At 36.9% G+C, this 19,239-nt stretch overlaps 1 long non-coding RNA gene across 3 annotated transcripts in view; it reads right to left on the bottom strand.

Annotated features, from left to right (window-relative positions):
* LOC129036929 (uncharacterized) overlaps positions 1–19,239 on the bottom strand; it is an 806,216-nt gene that overhangs the window by 744,867 nt on the left and 42,110 nt on the right. Inside the window, exon 1 of one of the 3 annotated variants that reach the window (XR_010126427.1) lies at positions 10,545–10,697. The exons of the other annotated variants lie outside the window; for them this stretch is intronic. This is a non-coding gene — a long non-coding RNA (uncharacterized LOC129036929). Of the gene's footprint in view, positions 1–10,544; positions 10,698–19,239 lie in introns of those variants that run through there. 3 annotated transcript variants of the gene reach the window in all.

Genomic DNA, 19,239 nt, shown 5'->3' with positions numbered 1-19,239 from the left:
TTCTTATTATGCTATATATTAATTAATTATATTAATATAACTAAATTATATTAAAATAATATTATATTGATTATTATTTGTCTCCCCTGCTAGAATATAAGCTTCACTCTGGCAGAGATTTTCATTTGTTGTTCACCATGCATGCAGAACAACACCTGGTATATTCCACAAATAATCACGAAATTAATGACTAAAATTTAAAAGTAAAATTAAAACAGAGAAAATAATTTGATTGAAAACACATTACAGTAGAATTGAATCAGATATTAATTTTTAAAAATAATCTCCAGGAAAAGCGAATCTGTACTTACTAAAGAAAAGGTGTCTCTTATTGGGCCCTGTAGCATTGCCCTAAAGTATTACCCTATAGGTAATGGGAGAAAACTGCCTTCATGGTGGACAAGTGGAGCACACAGGTTTTCCCACCTCACAGACCCAGCTCTCCACTCTCCGGATAGTAACACCTAGCTCTGCTACTTTCCACCTGAACTGATTCTACCAGAAAATGTATACTGCCACTTATTCAAGAGACTAAACATGGACTAAATGTTTAACTCCAAGGTCCTAGAAACAGATATGAATAAGGATTGGAGCCAAAAAAGTAGACATGGAATGAGACGATAAGGATTTCTACATTCTCCCTGCTTATCTAGGCATTAAATTTTAAGATGATCACGGAAAAGCACAACCGCACTTTCTGGCTTAATCACAACTTGATCATTAAATATTATTTAAAATATGAGCTTACTGAATTCTAAGGATAGTTCAAAATGTTTAGCAAGCTGTAGATAATGAGTGTGTTACACTGTAGAAGCAATTAAGTTGGTGATGAATTTTGTGAAGGGCAAAACTGAACTCTTCTTCCTAATTACAAACCCTCTCCATCCCCGAATATACTAACCACAACTATCACAATCCCTCCCATTTTCACGACAAAGGAAGGTATTATCTTGAAGGTATCACTGGCCTCCTTCTTTCCCAATTCTCTTCTCAATTGTTCTTTGTCTAGCATTTCATGATGCTACTTTTTGTTAGGTGGCACTCCACAATCCTAGATATTTTTCTGTTTGTATAAACCGTTCTTCTGAGACACTTCATACCCCTCCTCAACTGAAGTCATCCTATAGGGCTGGCCTTTCTTTTTTGTTCTTTTTCTTTTATTTCCCTTGACAATCCATACACTCATAATTTCACCTACTAGAGAGGATGCTTTCTTGCAACAGGTACCATGTTGATGCTCAGTACATGTTTGTTGAATGAATAATTCCCATTCTGGCCTATCATCAAGCCTATCATGCTTGTCACATGGAATTGTAAGGTGTTGATTAAAATATGCCAATACACAAACTTAACAAAAAATCTTTTAACTAGCAAGGAAAACAAAAACTTAAAGAGACAGCTATATAAAACAAGAATCAATACAGCATATTCCTAGACAAAGGAATAGGCTTCTCATGCCCACAAGTACCCATGAAAACAAATACTACAAGAAAGGCTTCCACCAAAGGAGAAAGGCTCAGCCTTGCCCTCTTCAGCACTCACAAGAAAATTCATGTGATTCTTCTCTATGTCCTTATTTGCTCTTTCAGGCTAGTGGCTGTTGTAAAGCAACTCCAGCACATTCCTGAATGTTCACTGTGAGAATAGAAGAAACAAGACAATATCTCTCAGGAGACTGGGTTTAGGCCTGACCTAGATCCATTTCTGTAGGCCTCCAATATCATTTACCCATAAAATATTGTCAAGTCCTGCCTTAAAATTAACAGTTTCAAATACATCTTCCTATTCAAAACAATGTCCTGTCCTATAGCTCCTTTTTCTCATCACAAAGGTTTAAAAAAATAAATGTATCTACCTTGCATTCTAAATGATTAACCTTAATGATTCTTCTTTGTATTGGCTACTCTATTACCTTCTATTCCCATAGCCACCATATTAGTCTAGGTTCATAGCAAACTTGAAGTGAACATATCGGTTCTGGGCTGAATGGTGTCTCCCCAGAATTCACATATTGATAACGTGACTATATTAGGAGCTATTATGTGACTATTTAGGTGCTAAAGAAATGATCAAGGTAAAATGAGGTAATTAGGGTGGGCCCTAATCCAGCATGAATGGTGTCCATATAAAAAAAAAATTAGAACACAGACACACACAGAGGAAAGGTCATGTGAAGAAAGAGTGAGAAGATGCCATCTACAAGCCAAAGACAGAGGCCCTCAGAAGAAATCAACTCTGCTGATTTATTCATCTTGGATTTCTAGTCTTTGGAACTGTGAAGAAATACATTTCTATTATTTAAGCTACCCAGTCTGTGGTACATTCTTATGGCAGTCCAAGAAAATTAACACAACATCCATATCATTATTTGATCCATTAACTTAGCCAATAAACCCTTGTTCTCTAGGCACAGTAAAAATCTAACATGTTTTCCTCTTGGTTTGGGGTTTTTATCTCTTTTTACAATTTCCCTGATCTGAATGGCACACATTAAGCATCATTCCTCCTGATCCTCTGCCCTTCTTTCAATGTTTCCAATCGTATCCATCACCTCAGGGCTGTTTTGCAGATGCTCCCCTTCAATCATTCCACTCCAAACCGATTCACTCTATATACTTCTTTAAATTTAAGCCTCCTCTATAAAAAACATGCTTGGAATGAAAAAAAAAAAAACTATTTGGCTCCTTCTAATTTCTACATCAATAATCAATCTTCTTCCTTCAATTTGTATTCTACTTCCTTTTCTAGAAATAGCCTAATTTCCTTTTGAAAGTCATATATTCCCCTCTTCGAAGATGGCTGAATAGGAACAGTTCTGGTTTGCAGCTTCCAGCGTGATCAACAGAGAAGATGGGTGATTTCTGCATTTCCAACTGAGGTACCTGGTTCATCTCACTGGGACTGATCGGAAAGTGGGTACAGCCCACGGAGGGCGAGCCGAAGCAGGGCAGGGTATCGCCTCACCTGGAAAGTGCAAGGGGTCGGGGGATTTCCCTTTCCTAGCCAAGGGAAGCCACGACAGACTATACTGGAAAAATTGGGACACTGCCACCTAAACACTGCACTTTTCCGTCTTAGCAAACGGCACACCAGGAGATTATATCCCACACCTGGCTCAGCGGGTCCCATGCCCATGGAGCCTTACTCACTGCTAGTCTGAGATTGAACAGCAAGGTGGCAAGCCTGGCTGGGGGATGGGCGTCTGCCATTGCTGAGGCTTGAGTAGGTAAACAAAGCAGCAGGGAAGCTCGAACTGGGTGGAGCCCACTTCAGCTCAAGGAGGCCCACCTGCCTCTGTAGACTCCACCTCTGGGGGCAAGGCATAGCTGAATAAAAGGCAGCAGAAACTTCTGCAGACTTAAACATCCCTGTCTGACAGCTCTGAAGACAGCAGTGCTTCTCCCAGCACTGTGTTTGAGCTCTGAGAATGGACAGACTGCCTCCTCAAGTGGGTCCCTGACCCCCATGTAGCCTAACTTGGAGAAACCTCCCAGTAGGGGCTGACTGACACCTCATACAGCTGTGTGTCCCTCTGAGACGAAGCTTCCAGAGGAAGGAACAGGCAGCAATATTTGCTGTTCTGCAATACTTGCTATTCTGCAGCCTCCGCTGGTGATACCCAGGAAAACAGGTTCTGGAGTGGACCTCCAGCAAACTCCAACAGACCTGCAGCTGAGGGACCTGACTGTTAGAAGGAAAACTAACAAAAAGAAAGGAATAGCATCAACATCAACAAAAAGGACATCCACACCAAAACCCCATCTGTAAGTCACCATCATCAAAGACCAAAGGTAGATAAAACCACAAAGATGGGGAGAAACCAGAGCAGAAAAGCTGAAAATGCTAAAAACCGGACTGCCCCTTCTCCTCCAAAGGATCGCAGCTCCTCGCCAGCAATGGAACAAAGCAGGACAGACAATGACTTTGACGAGCTGACAGAAGTAGGCTTCAGAAAGTCAGTAATAACAAATTTCCCCAAGCTAAAGGAAGATGTTCAAACCCATCGCAAGGAAGCTAAAAACCTTGAAAAAAGTTTAGATGAGTGGCTAACTAGAACAAACAGTGTAGAGAAGACCTTAAATGACCTGATAGAGCAGAAAACCATGGCACAAGAACTATGTGACACATGCACAAGCTGCAGTAGCCAATTCGATCAAGTGGAATAAAGGGCATCAGTGATTGAAGATCAAATTAATCAAATGAAGCAAGAAGAGAAGTTTAGAGAAAAAAGAGTAAAAAGAAATGAACAAAGCCTCCAAGAAATATGGGACTATGTGAAAAGACCAAATCTATGTTTGATTGGTGTACCTGAAAGTGAAGGGCAGAATGGAACCAAGCTGGAAAACAGTCTTCAGGTTATTATCCAGGAGAACTTCACCAACCTGGCAAGGCAGGCCAACATTCAAATTCAGGAAATACAGAGAACACCACAAAGATGCTCCTCAAGAACAGCAACTCCAAGACACATAATTGTCAGATTCACCAAGGTTGAAATGAAGTGAAAAAATGTTAAGGGCAGCCAGAGAGAAAGGTCGGGTTACCATCAAAGGGAAGCCCATCAGACTAATGACAGATCTCTCGGCAGAAACCCTACAAGCCAGAAGAGAGTGGGGGCCGATATTCAACATTCTTAAAGTAAAGAATTTTCAACCCAGAATTTCATATCCAGCCAAACTAAGCTTCACAAGTGAAGGAGAAATAAAATCCTTTACAGACAAGCAAATGCTGAGTGATTTTGTCACCACCAGGCCTGCCTTAACGAGACGTCCTGAAGGAAGCACTAAACATGGAAAGGAACAACCAGTACCAGCCACTGCAAAAAAACGCCAAATTGTAAAGACCATCAATGCTAGGAAGAAACTGCATCAACTAACAGGCAAAATAACCAGCTAACATCATAATGACAGGATCAAAACCACACACAACAATATTAACCTTAAATGTAAATGGGCTAAATGCTCCAATTAAAAGACACAGACTGGCAAATTGGATAAAGAAGTCAAGACCCATCAGTGTGCTGTATTCAGGAGACCCATCTCACGTGCAGAGACACACATAGGCTCAAAATAAAGGGATGGAGGAAGATCTACCCAGCAAATGGAAAGCAAAAAAAAGCAGGGCTTGCAATCCTAGTCTTTGATAAAAGAGACTTTAAACCAGCAAAGATCAAAATAGACAAAGAAGGCCATTACATAATGGTAAAGGCATCAATTCAACAAAAAGAGCTAACTATCCTAAATATATATGCATCCAATAAAGGAGCACCCAGATTCATAAAGCAAGTCCTGAGAGACCCAAAAAGAGACTTAGACTCCCACACAATAATAATGGGAGACTTTAACACCCCACTGTCAATATTAGACATATCGACGAGACAGAAAGTTAACAAGGATATCCAGGACTTGAACTCAGCTCTGCAACAAGCAGACCTAATAGACATCTATAGAACTCTCCACCCCAAATCAACAGAATATAAGTTCTTTTCAGCACCACACTGCAGTTATTCCAAAATTGATCACATAGTTGGAAGTAAAGCACTTCTCAGCAAACGTAAAAGAACAGAAATTATAACAAACTGTCTCTCAGACCACAGTGCAATCAAATTAGAACTCAGGATTAAGAAACTCATGCAAAAACTGCACAACTACATGGAAATGGAACAACCTACTCCTGAATAACTACTGGGTAAATAACGAAACTAAGGCACAAATAAAGATGTACTTTGAAACCAATGGGAACAAAGACACAATGTACCAGAATTTCTGGGACACATTTAAAGCAGTGTGTCTAGGGAAATTTACAGCACTAAATGCCCACAAGAGGAAGCAGGAAAGGTCTAAAATTGACACCCTAACATCACAATTAAAAGAACTAGAGAAGTAAGAGCAAACAAATTCAAAAGCTAGCAGAAGGCAAGAAATAACTAAGATCAGAGCAGAACTGAAGGAGATAGAGGCACAAAAAAACCTTCAAAAAATCAATGAATCCAGGAGTTGGTTTTTTGAAAACATCAACAAAATTGATAGATTGCTAGCAAGACTAATAAAAAAAGAGAGAAGAATCAAATACACGCAATAAAAAATGATGAAGGGGGATATCACCACCGATCCCACAGAAATACAAACTACCATCAGAGAATACTACAAACACCTCTACGCAAATAAACTAGAATATCTACAAGAAATGGATAAATTCCTGGACACATATACCCTCCCAAGACTAAACCAGGAAGAAGCTGAATCCCTGAATAGAATAATAACAGGCTCTGAAATTGAGGCAATAATTAATAGCCTACCAACCAAAAAAAGTCCAGGACCAGATGGATTCACAGCCAAATTCTACCAGAGGTACAAAGAGGAGCTGGTACCATTCCTTCTGAAACTATTCCAATCAATAGAAAAAGAGGGAATCCTCCCTAACTCATTTTATGAGGCCAGCATCATCCTGATACCAAAGCCTGGCAGAGACTCAACAAAAAAAAGAGAATTTTAGACCAATATCCCTGATGAACATTGATGCAAAAATCAATAAAATACTGGCAAACCAATCCAGCAGCACATCAAAAAGCTTATCCACCATGATCAAGTGGGCTTCATCCCCGGGATGCAAGGCTGGTTCAACACACACAAATCAATAAACGTAATCCATCACATAAACAGAACCGAAGACAAAAATCACATGATTGTCTCAATAGATGCAGAAAAGGCCTTTGACAAAATTCAACAGCCCTTCAGGCTAAAAACTCTCAATAAATTAGGTATTGATGGGACATATCTCAAAATAATAAGAGCTATTTATGACAAACCCACAGCCAATATCATACTGAATGGGCAAAACCTGGAAGCATTCGCTTTGTAAACCGGCACAAGACAGGGATGCCCTCTCTCACCACTCCTATTCAACATAGTGTTGGCAGTTCTGGTCAGGGCAATCAAGGAAGAGAAAGAAATAAAGGGTATTCAATTAGGAAAAGAGGAAGTCAAATTGTCCCTGTTTGCAGATGACATAATTGTATATTTAGAAAACCCCATCGTCTCAGCCCAAAATCTCCTTAAGCTGATAAGCAACATCGGCAAAGTCTCAGGATACAAAATCAATGTGCAAAAATCATAAGCATTCTTATACACCAATAACAGACAAATAGAGCCAAATCATGAGTGAACTCCCATTCACAATTGCTTCAAAGAGAATAAAATACCTAGGAATCCAACTTACAAGGGATGTGAAGGACCTCTTCAAGGAGAACTACAAACCACTGCTCAACGCAATAAAAGAGGATACAAACAAATGGAAGAACATTCCATGCTCATGAATAAGAAGAATCAATATCATGAAAATGGCCATACTGCCCAAGGTAATTTATAAATTCAATGCCAACCTCATCAAGCTACCAATGACTTTCTTTACAGAATTGGAAAAAACTACTTTAAAGTTCATATGGAACCAAAAAAGAGCCTGCATTGCCAAGACAATCCTAAGCAAAAAGAACAAAGCTGGAGGCATCATGCTACCTGACTTCAAACTATACTACAAGGCTACAGTAACCAAAACAGCATGGTACTGATAAAAAAACAGATATATAGACCAATGGAACAGAATAGAGGCCTCAGAAATGACACCAAACATCTACAACCATCTGATCTTTGACAAACCTGACCAAGACAAGAAATGGAGAAAGGATTCCCTATTTAATGGTGCTGGGAAAACTGGCTAGCCATATGTAGAAAGCTGAAACTGGATCCCTTCCTTACACCTTATACAAAAATTAATTCGAGATGGATTAAAGACTTCCAACACTGGCCAGAACTTCCTAAAACCATAAAAACCCTAGAAGAAAACCTAGGCAATACCATTCAGGCCATAGGCATGGGCAAGGACTTCATGACTAAAACAACAAAAGCAATGGCAACAAAAGCCAAAATAGACAAATGGGATCTAATTAAACTAAACAACTTCTTTACAGCCAAAGAAACTACCACCAGAGTAAACAGGCAACCTACAGAATAGGAGAAAATTTTTGCAATCTACCCATCTGACAAAAGGCTAATATCCAGAATCTACAAAGAATTTAAAAAAAATTTACAAGAAAAAAATCAAACAATGCCATCAAAAAGTGGGCAAAGGATATGAACAGACACTTTTCAAAAGAAGACATTTACGCAGCCAAAAGACATATGAAAAAAATGCTCATCATCACTGGTCATCAGATAAATGCAAACCAAAAACACAATGAGATACCATCTCATGCCAGTTAAATGGTGATCATTAAAAAGTCAGGAAACAACAGGTGTTGGAGAGGATGTGGAGAAATAGAAACACTTTTACACTGTTGGTGGGAGTGTAAACTAGTTCAACCATTGTGGAAGTCAGTGTGGCAATTCCTCATGGATCTAAAACTAGAAATACCATTTGACCCAGCGATCCCATGACTGGGTATATACCCAAAGGATTATAAATCATGCTACTATAAAGACACATGCACATGTATGTTTATTGTGGCACTATTCACAATAGCAAAGACGTGGAACCAACCCAAATGTCCATTACTGATAGACTGGATTAAGAAAATGTGGCACATATACACCATGGAGTATTATGCAGCCATAAAAAAGGATGAGTTCATGTCCTTTGTAGCAACATGGATGAAGCTGGAAACCATCATTCTGAGCAACTATTGCAAGGACAGAAAACCAAACACTGCATGTTCTCACTCACAGGTGGGAACTGAACAATGAGAACACTTGGACATAGGGCGGGGAACATCACACACCAGGGCCTGTCATGGGGTGGGGAGATGGGGGAGGGATAGCATTAGGAGAAATACCTAATGTAAATGATGAGTTAATGGGTATAGCAAACCAACATGGCACATGTATACATATGTAACAAACCTGCACGTTGTGCACATGTACCATAGAACTTAAAGTATAATAAAAAAAAAGAAAGAAAGAAAGTCATATTAAAAATATGTATTTCTTATGCTGGAAATTCTATGGTCTTTCCTTAGGAAATTTAAAAAAAAAATTTCCTGAACTATCACATGTAGATTTTTTTTAGTCAAAAATTACTTTTAAGTGTTTATAGAAATGGAAATAATTTTGGCTTACACTGTATTCAAGTCAACTCTAACCTGCTAAGATACTAATATTTAAGATATCCCCAGAAGAGTCAAACCAGGTGGGCCATGCTTAAGACCAGTTAGGTCTATTCTCACAACTACATTCTAAACAATTTAATGCCTGAAATAAAGGAAACGGTCTAAAAGTTAAAAAGCAAGTAAACAAATAAACAAAACTAAGCTTTCAATACACACCCATACATTTAAAACACACATATTTCAAAGGTATTTTAAATAACTAAAGAGAAAGTGTTATGCTTGCAATATCACATTTTGCATCATAGAGTCTATTCGCTTCTGCTAGCAAGATTGGTACTAAAAGCAGGCACTGAATACTAGTTTTAACAATACAAAACAACTGTTTTCATCTTTATACAGAACAAATATTAATTGTTTTCACACACGACTCTGTTTCTGTCAATATAATTATAGTCAATTATAATGTCAATTAATGAGAACTATATCTTCACTAGATTGAAACAAAACTTTTAAACAAAATGGGTTCTACTTTATTGACAGAATTTCCAAAAGAAAACAAAGTTTATGCAAAGCCAATAATAAATTAATACCCTTCAAATATGTGTCATAAGATTATGAAAGCCATAATACCTATTTTTCTAGATTGTTTAGTCAGATAATATAAGAACAATAAATATTAGAATATGTTATTATAATTTTTAACCAATTTTTATCTTTAGACTTCAAAGACTAGACAAAGACAAAAGGAAATAAATGCAGATGATTACAGTTTACTAGTCTGGAACATATTCTATTGTTGAAAGATGAGGAAAAGTATTATGAAAATCAGAGCGATAACTGGTCTATCAGTCTGGATTTTATTTTTCATTTGTAAGAATCAAGAAACTCAAAGTAAATAGGCTTAAACAATTTTTTAAGGGAAGAGAAAGATTTATTGGCTTATATCAAGGAGCAGATTTATATTCACACACAGCCTAATCCAGGACTGAAATATAACCAGAATCCTCCTTAACTTTTCTTCCTCTGGGTTGCTTAATTTTTAGGCTTCACATGGTAGCCCCTGAGAAATGCTAGGCTCTCCCTTGAATCTTTAATACTTATAAACCTCAATAATCACATCACTAAGCTCAAAGGAGAAAAGAAAGTATTTACCCCAACATTCCCACCAAAATCCTCCTGGGGTTTATTCTAATTGGACCAGTTTGGGTCACATGCCCTAAATGATACACTCCAAATGGCTTGAGCTAACTGAGTCTCACCTCTGGAACTAGGTGTGAAGTCAACCCATTAGGGAATGTCACCAGGAAAAGGGGAGCATGAATATTGGCCAGCAAACCACCACTATAAAAGGGTTTGGCAAATCCCCAAATGCTGAACATATTTTTTCAGTATCAACTTCCGCTTTTCAAGCCAACTTTTAAAAATAATGTTAAAGAAATTTGCTTACCTTGATTGTATTGATTTTTTACAGCTGCATAACAAAAAACTTGGAGACTTAAAATAACACCCAGATGGAAGGGAGCCATGGGGCAAGGACCTCAGACTGGCCTCTAGTGGCTGAGAGTGGGCCCCAGTTGACAACCACCAAGAAAATCAAGACAACCACCATAAGAAATTGAATTATGACAAAACAAAATGAGCTTGGAAGTGGACCTCAAGCTCTCAGTGGTAATGCAGCCCAGACAACACATTCATTTTAGCTTTTTTCACATTCATTACCACCAGTATGGCTTAACTGAGCCCTCTACTTTGCGTGTCACAAAGCTAAAATGAATGTGTTGTCTGGGCTACATTATCACTGAGAGCTTGGGGTCCACTTCCAAGCTCATTTTGTTTTGTCATAATTCAGTTTCTTACGGTGGTTGTCCTGGTTTTCTCGCTGGTTGTCAACTGGGGACCACTCTCAGCCACCAGAGGCCAGTTGCAGGTCCTTGCCCCATGGCTCCCTTCCGTCTCAAAACCACCAATAGAGAACCTCTCTCAAGTTGAATCCTTCTCACATCTCAACTCTATCTGACTTCTGTCTCTGATCTCTAGAAACAGATTTAAAGGGTTCACATAATTAGGTGAGATTACCCAGATAATCTCCCTAATTTAAGGATCTTAATTCATCTGCATTTGGGATCTTAATTTATCTGCAAAATCTCTTCATAGCAGTACCTACATTAGTGTTTGGCAGAATAACTGGGTGAAGATGTATATGTACACCAGGGTCCAGAAATCTTGGGGACTATCTTTGAATTCTGCTGCCCACATTAGTGTATATATATTAATATATACACTATATATATATACACACACACATATGTACATACGTGTATATATACATATATACACACATGTACATATATATATACATACAGCTTTTAAGAAGTATGGGATGAGAATGGGCTGAAAGAAATGGAGGCGGATTTTGTTTTCTTAATAAATCCATTAAGTTTTCTGGAACTACCACAAAAAAAAAGGAAGTCTGTGGCACAAGGGAAATAGTCTAAAATTTTAAATTTCATGAAAAATAGAAAAGTAGAACCAAAGAGAACAAACTGGATGTTATGGTTCTTGTTTTGATTGGCTTTTTGGGTTTTGGTTGGCTTTCTGGTTTTTGTTTTGCTTTGCTTTGTTTTTTAGCAAGTCAAGTGACAAATCTGGAACCTTAAATCAAAATTGTTGTTAAGGGGGAAGAAAGTTTATCTTTCAGAAAGAGAATACAATTATATAATAACTAAATTTGGAGCATAAGTCAAGCACATTCTATGCTTTCTTAGAAAATAAAGAGGTAAAGCCAAAGAAATCTTCCCTAAAAACTCCAAATCAAATATCAGTTTATGGAAGTTCTAATTATCTTGGATATTTTCTGGTTAAAAGCATGTCTTGTTAAATGTCTCAGCTGTACAATATATTTTCAAAACGAAGAGAGACAATGAGCAGAATGAACTACTTCTAGTCTTTTAAGAAACAAAGCTGCTCTTATATTTTCACTCCGGGTTGGTGATGTAAAAGTAAAGCACTGCCCCCAAGAGGAACAAGGACCTTCTAGAGCAGGCAGCTATTTCACAATCACGTAATGTTACACACATAATTGCCTAATTTCAGGTAGATGTTCTTCTTTAGGGCATAGAAGAAAAATAGAAAAATGTGCAGTGTAAGAAATGCTAAAAAAATTTTAAAGACGTTTCTGATTTTTTTTCAAGAGATTACAGATTTGCTAAACTGTAATTTGGGGGGAGCAATTCATTTATAAGCTTTCAAATAATATTTTTGCATTGCAATTATAGATAAACATTTGTCTTAGAGAATAGGAAGTTTTTAGTCTTTCTTCTTATAATTTTTTTTGTATAGACAGGGGTCTCTCTATGTTGCCCAGGCTAGTCTCAAACTCCTAGTCTCAAGTGATCCTCCCACCTCAACCTCCTAAAGTGCTAGGATTACAGATGTGAGCCACTGCACCCAGACTAGTCTTTCTTAAAAGGTGCAGCTTTACATCTACCAGACTTCTTCCACAATTATTACAACGGAACTATGTGTAAAACATGTATGATATTATCTAAAATCATAAAGAAAAGTGGGAAACAAAATTGACCCACATGATTTTGCTACTATAGTCAAACTTACTATTAAAACAAGTAAGAAACAGAGGAAATCTAAAATTTCAACGGCTAGATTTGGCAAATCATGTCAAAAATTTCCCCATTACCAGAAGAATTCAGCATACTCACATTGTCTCTGAAGTCAAAATCAGAAACTATAACAAATCATTCAAATGTCTAGGTCTCTGTTTTTAATATAATTAACTGGGTGTTTTCAAATTATTCTCCCCAGAGCCACAACTAGCAAGAGTTCTGGGTACTTATCTATGCTTCTACCAGAGCAGTCTTTATTTTATCTTCCTTTGGGGTTCCATACAAACTTTAAACAGAAGAAATGGTTCCTAGCGCTTTAAAAAAGAAGGAAGGAAGGAATGAAAGGAGGGAAGGAGACAGGAAAAGAGAAGGAAGACGGGAAGGGAGAAGAAAAAGCAGCTTGAAAACTGTTGGGGGTGGTCTCTTTAAATTCCTCTCTTGTACAATTCTATTTCCTTCATGTTTGTTTCTCTAGGGATGGCAGCAGCAAGGGTCTGGATGTCTCAGGCTAGTTCCTAAAATAAGAGATCATACCAAGTACAAACTCGAGCCAGGCACAAAGGGATAAAATCCTGGTAGGACATTCTACGCATGTTCTTGGTGTGGATTCTACATTGTAGAAAAGACTCTTACAAAAACACAGTTCATTTGAAGGTTGTCACTAAGAAAAAAATAAAATACACAGTAGAAGAGCACTTTACAATGGGGGCAAAGCACATTGTATGATAAAAAAGACGTCATCGTGTAACATGGTATTTTTCTTCCTCCACGCATATCTGCCAGCCAGCTCACACTGATTTTTATAATTAGACATGTCCCTCTTCCTTCCTGTCTCACCCCAAGTGCCATGGTATATTTACAGAACTACAAATATATCACAAGATAGCAGGGTAAAACATTTTATTGAACTATTAAGGAAAATTGCCAACAGAAGTTTCTGTTCTGCCTCTGTTGATTTTCCACAAGCAAAGGATTCAACTACTCTTTAGGAGAGGATCTGAAAAGCACAGTCTTTTCTGCATCTTCAGAATCAACCATACTGTACCATAAAAGTTTCAATCAATTGTTTTGAATGCAAAGGTTATTTGACCAGGGCATGCAGAATTTTAGGATATAAACTATTTGTACTCATTTAGACATGAAATCCAAACTGGCCAGGCTTACCACACAAAACTGGCTTGTTTTCATTCTTGCTCCATGAGGCAGTTACTGTTAACAGTAGGTAGCTAGTCAGGTATGAGCAGGGCAGGAGAAGGCTCCCACACACACACAAACCAGGAGTGTTGGGCGAACATCAGATGATGGTCAGGCAGTTGTTAACTGTTTCGCTAAAGTAATAATTGGTCACAGCTGGCACCAGGGAAAAGCCGTCTCCTAAAAGATAGAAAACACCTGAAACTGATCAGCAGCTTCCCAATAAGACCTCAGGAGTGGAGAGAAGTAAGGCAAGACCCCGGAAGTATGTCAACCTATAAAACCCCATGTCAAGAGGTCAAGCTGTGCACTTGGTTTCTCAAGTCAACCCCTTGGTCCTCTTCCCAGTTGTACTTTCCTTCTTTTCTTTTCTTTCCTTTTCTTATTGTTCTAAAGCTTTTTAATAAATGTTCACTCCCGCTCTGAAACATGCCTGTCTCTCCTTCTGCCTTATGTACCCCAGTCGAACCCTTTCTTCTGAGAAGGCAAGAACTGAAGTTGCTGCAGACCTGTATTGATATGCCACCAGTAACTCGGGGTAACTTAGATCTCTGCTACCGCTGACATTAACACATGTGGCAGCACCTCCACAGACGAAATAAAAGTCTTCTTGAATAAGTTTCAGAATATCTCCCTCACTTTCTCCTGACATTCAGACGTTGCTTACTACCCTAAAGTTTTGATGAGGAAGCAATTCAGAAGCCCTTCTATTTCCTTACCCCTCCAGTTAAGCCAAATCCCATCATTGCTCCACCTCTTCAGCCTCCATCCTCTCCTGTCCTCTCCTCCATACCCATCTGATAGGCCCTAAATCCCTTCTTCCCCCAGCTCAGTCAATGCATCTTCATCTACTACAAAATAATCTGCCTTTATATAAGAGGGTTTAAAAACAACTCTCCCAATTAAGAAAATGTCTGATATGACTAAGCAGAAATACATTTAGAATATACATAAAATTAGAAAATAAGATTTTATCCCAGAACTTCTTCCAAAAAAAAGAACAGAGATGTTTTAAAATTGTTGATCATTTGTGTCACACCAACCTCTCAATCCAAATCCTATCCACGATTTTCTTTCTCACAAGCTTGGAAGAAATAATAATATTATGTTAATATCTTCAATAAATCATTTTTATAATGTAATCATGCTTTTCAAAGATTTCCCTAAATATCATCAAATCCTTTGTGTCTGGCTGCATGGCTGGTGAAACAATCTATAGAATGAATACTGAGGTTCTGAGAATGTCCAAAGCTTCCTGGAGGAAAGAAAGAGTCTAGCATGGTCTGAATATTTGTTGTATCCTCTTAGAATTCATATGTTGAAACCAAATCTCCTTGTGGTGATATTAAGAGGTGGAGCCTTTGGGAGGTGAATAGGTCATAAAGACTGTGCCCTCATGAATGGGATTAGTGCCCTTACAAAAGAGGCCCCAGGGAGCTTTTTCAGCCCTTTTTTGCCATGTGAGGACACAGCAAGAAGGCATCATTTATGAGGCAGAGAGCGAGACACCAAATCTACCAGCACCTTGGTGTTAGACTTTAAAGCCTCCAGAACTGTGAGCAGTAAATCTCTGTTGTTTATAAATTACCCACTCAAGGTATTTTGTTATAGCAGCTTGCATGGACTAAGACAGAGGCCAACTACTGTTCCTTGTTGAGAACCAAAGGTCCCCAAATTATTTATTATTCTTGTACTGTTATAACAATAATTCATATTTATTGTGTATGTGCCACATACTGAAAAAGCACTTGTTTACATATTAACCAACTGTAAGAGTATGATTATCACCAGCATTTTACAGAGGAGGAAGAGGAACACAAACAGGTTAAGTGATCTGCCTATATTCACTAGCAAATGAGTGGCACAGCCAGGATTTCAACCCAGGCAGTCTGGTTCCAGGCCTCAACTATTAATGAATATACTGAGACACCTCCAAAAAGTCTACTGAGAAGCGGTGGTGTGCCTAGACTCTAAGAACACTACAGAGATTTCCCTCTCCTAGCAACATAGCCCTCAGAATTGTATACCACCCAGGGAGTTTTATTTAGAATGACAATAAATACTTTGTTTAAAAAATGAGAATAGATATAGGTAATGCTTCTAATGCTATGGTTAGAAATTCTTTGATTAACAGTGCAAGAGGAGAAACATTTGAAGGTCATAGATTAATTCTCTGAATATTGTTCTTATAAGTTTCAAAACAGAAAAAGGATTATTATGCGTGGAACTTGATAAAGAACTCAGTCTTCTCAAAATGAATCTATTTCTTCTGCATTTTGTGAAAATCTTTTACATTCCTAATGTAAGTTTTCTCATTCCTAAAAATTTCTTTAAAATTCAAACAACAGAATAAAATAGCATAAAAAAGAGAAGAAACTTAAGATGCGGTAAAAGCATAGAAAATATCATTCTTAATCAGCAGAACAAAAATCTCACCTTAGAAACACAAACAATTTATCCATATTAGGAGAAATGGTTCACAAATTTGAAGTTGCAATATGAAATGATTCATTCTGTTTGTCTTTAAAAAGGTGTGTGTTTCATGGTGATTTTATAAATAATAGATTGAAATAAAATGGCCCATTTAGTACTGCATTGGACAACTAAAATCCACATAAATTAAACTATTTTAAAATAAATGTAACATATCCTTTACAGGAATCTGACTTTAGAAATTACATTATTCTTAAGTCTATCAATTAACAGCAAAGAGATTCCTCTGTGCTGAGGGCCTTGAAAAGCCTGATGTCTTACGAAAATTTTCTTTTAAAAAAAGTAACAAAGTTATTATTTTGTACAAAAGTGCACTTTTTTTAGAATGAGAAATCACAACAAATTTATAGATTTTTAAGAAGCTGAAAAATATAAACATCACAACAATTTAAATATTTTCTGTCTGCCAGACAAATCTCTATAATACATTTTTCTGATATTCTTTTGGCTGCATACTCTCTGACCACTTCTATAAGTATCAATTATTAGAAAATATCATTTTCTAGAATGACAAGAAAGCTAATTTTGTCTTTTTTCCAGCATGTCAATCTTTAAAAAGGACCCCTCACATGCCCTAAAGTTTAAGCTTTATTACTTTTATGGTAAATTCCCCTCTGCTTTGGACTAAAGTTGTCAAACAGTTTTGAAAAATGCAAAAACAGAAAATAAATGTTTTATTGATGCACAATCTTGCTATGATTTTTTTTTTTTTTAATTTAAGACAGAGTCTCACTCTGTTGCCCAGGCTAGAGTGCAATGGCGCAATCTCGGCTCACTGCAACCTCCGCCTCACGGGTTCAAAAGATTCTCCTGCCTCAGCCTCCCACATAGTTGTGATTACAGGCATGAGCCACCACGCCCGGCTAATTTTTGTATTTTTAGTAGAAACGGGGTTTCACCATGTTGCCCAGGCTGGTCTTGAACTCCTGGCCTCAAGGACCAGCCTCAGCCTCCCAAACTGCTGGAATTACAAATGTGAGCCACCACGCCTGGCCTATTATTTTGATTTATAATTGAGATACTTTATTCAACAATTCTTTTTAAAGCATATTTCTTCTTGTCTTAAGAACTCAACTCCAGATTAGTTTCTCATACTAAATTATTTCCATTTTCATTTCATGGGTAAGTTTAAAAACATATTCTGGTGATTAACCATTTTCCAGCCCTCATCCTGAAAGGGAAATAAAAATGATTTTTTATATACCTTCACCCTTTCTTGAAAGTATTATAGATGTTTGAAACAAAATCCTGCAATAACACAGCTCTTTGCAATTTCGGCAGAAAAGGTACATACCCTGTGTTGTTTTCCATTAATGGTTACCAATGAAAATACATAAGGAAATGTATCCAATTTTCATATTTTCTCTAAGCATTGAGGTCCTCACAGGTCTTTTAGTTACATGATAAACCTAAAGGAAATTTCATCATCTGTGTGTGATTCCTACCCAGAGATAAAGTATTACATGTAGAATTGTTTAGAGCTCTTGAAAATGCTGTCATCATCAGTTTAATTTTAAATTTATGTTATTTGTGTTTACATTATTTAATTTTACATCTATTTTATTTACATTCAGTAAATATAGCTACCAATCTTCCCTCCAAATAACTCACCCTCTCCCATTTTTAATTATATGTAAAAAATATACATAAACATGTCAAAGGCAGAAACTATGAAATTTAATTATCATTGAAAATGTCATCTGAAATCCTAATTTTTCAGTTTTAATGGCAGACTAAAAAGAATCCATCCATCCCCAGATGTCTATCAAAGGAACACTTATTCCATTTAATCTGTACTCACCAGAAAGATATAAAAAAAATCCAAAAGAAAAACAATTAAGTACCACTTGATTAAAGCTCAGATAGTACATTATTTTTATATAATGGTTAAAGTTACCATTGATCTATCTACTTTGAAATTTGCAATAATACCTAGAATAATATTTGAAGAAAAAAGATCTGAAGTCACTGACAGCCAATTAAAGTTTCTCTCAATATGATTTTTTAAATGTTCTGATCAACAAGAACAACGAAACATAAGTTTTGGCTTAGTAATTAAAGCATTAGTTGAACAAATTGAGGAAATGCAGGAGTGAATCAAAATTATATTTGAAAACAAAATATTTTATATAATTATATAAAAAATAAAATTAGGATTATTCAGTTAAATTTCAAGAAAGACATAATAATAAGATACAAGAATGTTGTGGGATTTTGCACAACATTCCAATAATGTTCCTCATTACTTTCATTTCTACACATTTATTGCACATTTAATTCTTAACTTTTTAGCTATACTAAGCAAAGTAAATGACTGTGGTATTCATTTACTTATTGTGTGGTTAATGTCATGAATAAAATGTGCTCTACATGCAAAAAACCAGATTCAAATATTTAATCAGTAGTTGCCAAACTATTTAAAGTTATTTTTCTCAAAAATTATGTCAGTTGTGTGGAACTTTTATAAAAATAGAAATTTCGTGTTCATTAGTTTTCATTACTAATGTAATTTTAAATTGCAAGACTAAAGCAGCTGGCAACTAGAGCCAAATTTCACAAGTCACATTTATCAGTCCACAAATATTGACATTATGGCTCTATCTCACTTGACTTGTGAAATTCTACTATTCCTGATTTCCAAGGTACCATGATAGGCTTATAAAAACTTTGCTGACACATTTGTCCTTACCATGTAAAAAAATCAAATGAGTTGCACTTTACTGTCAGATCAACAGCACAATTTAGGTTTCTTGGTAAAGACTTTGCAGATATTTTTCCCAGAAAAGCCCTAAATACAAAATAGACCATTCATATTGTCCATAACAGTATCTAGTT

The sequence above is a fragment of the Pongo pygmaeus genome, chromosome 4 (genome assembly GCF_028885625.2).
Source record: "Pongo pygmaeus isolate AG05252 chromosome 4, NHGRI_mPonPyg2-v2.0_pri, whole genome shotgun sequence".
Classification (NCBI taxonomy): Eukaryota; Metazoa; Chordata; class Mammalia; order Primates; family Hominidae; genus Pongo; species Pongo pygmaeus.
This window is presented reverse-complemented; position numbering and strand designations above follow the sequence as displayed.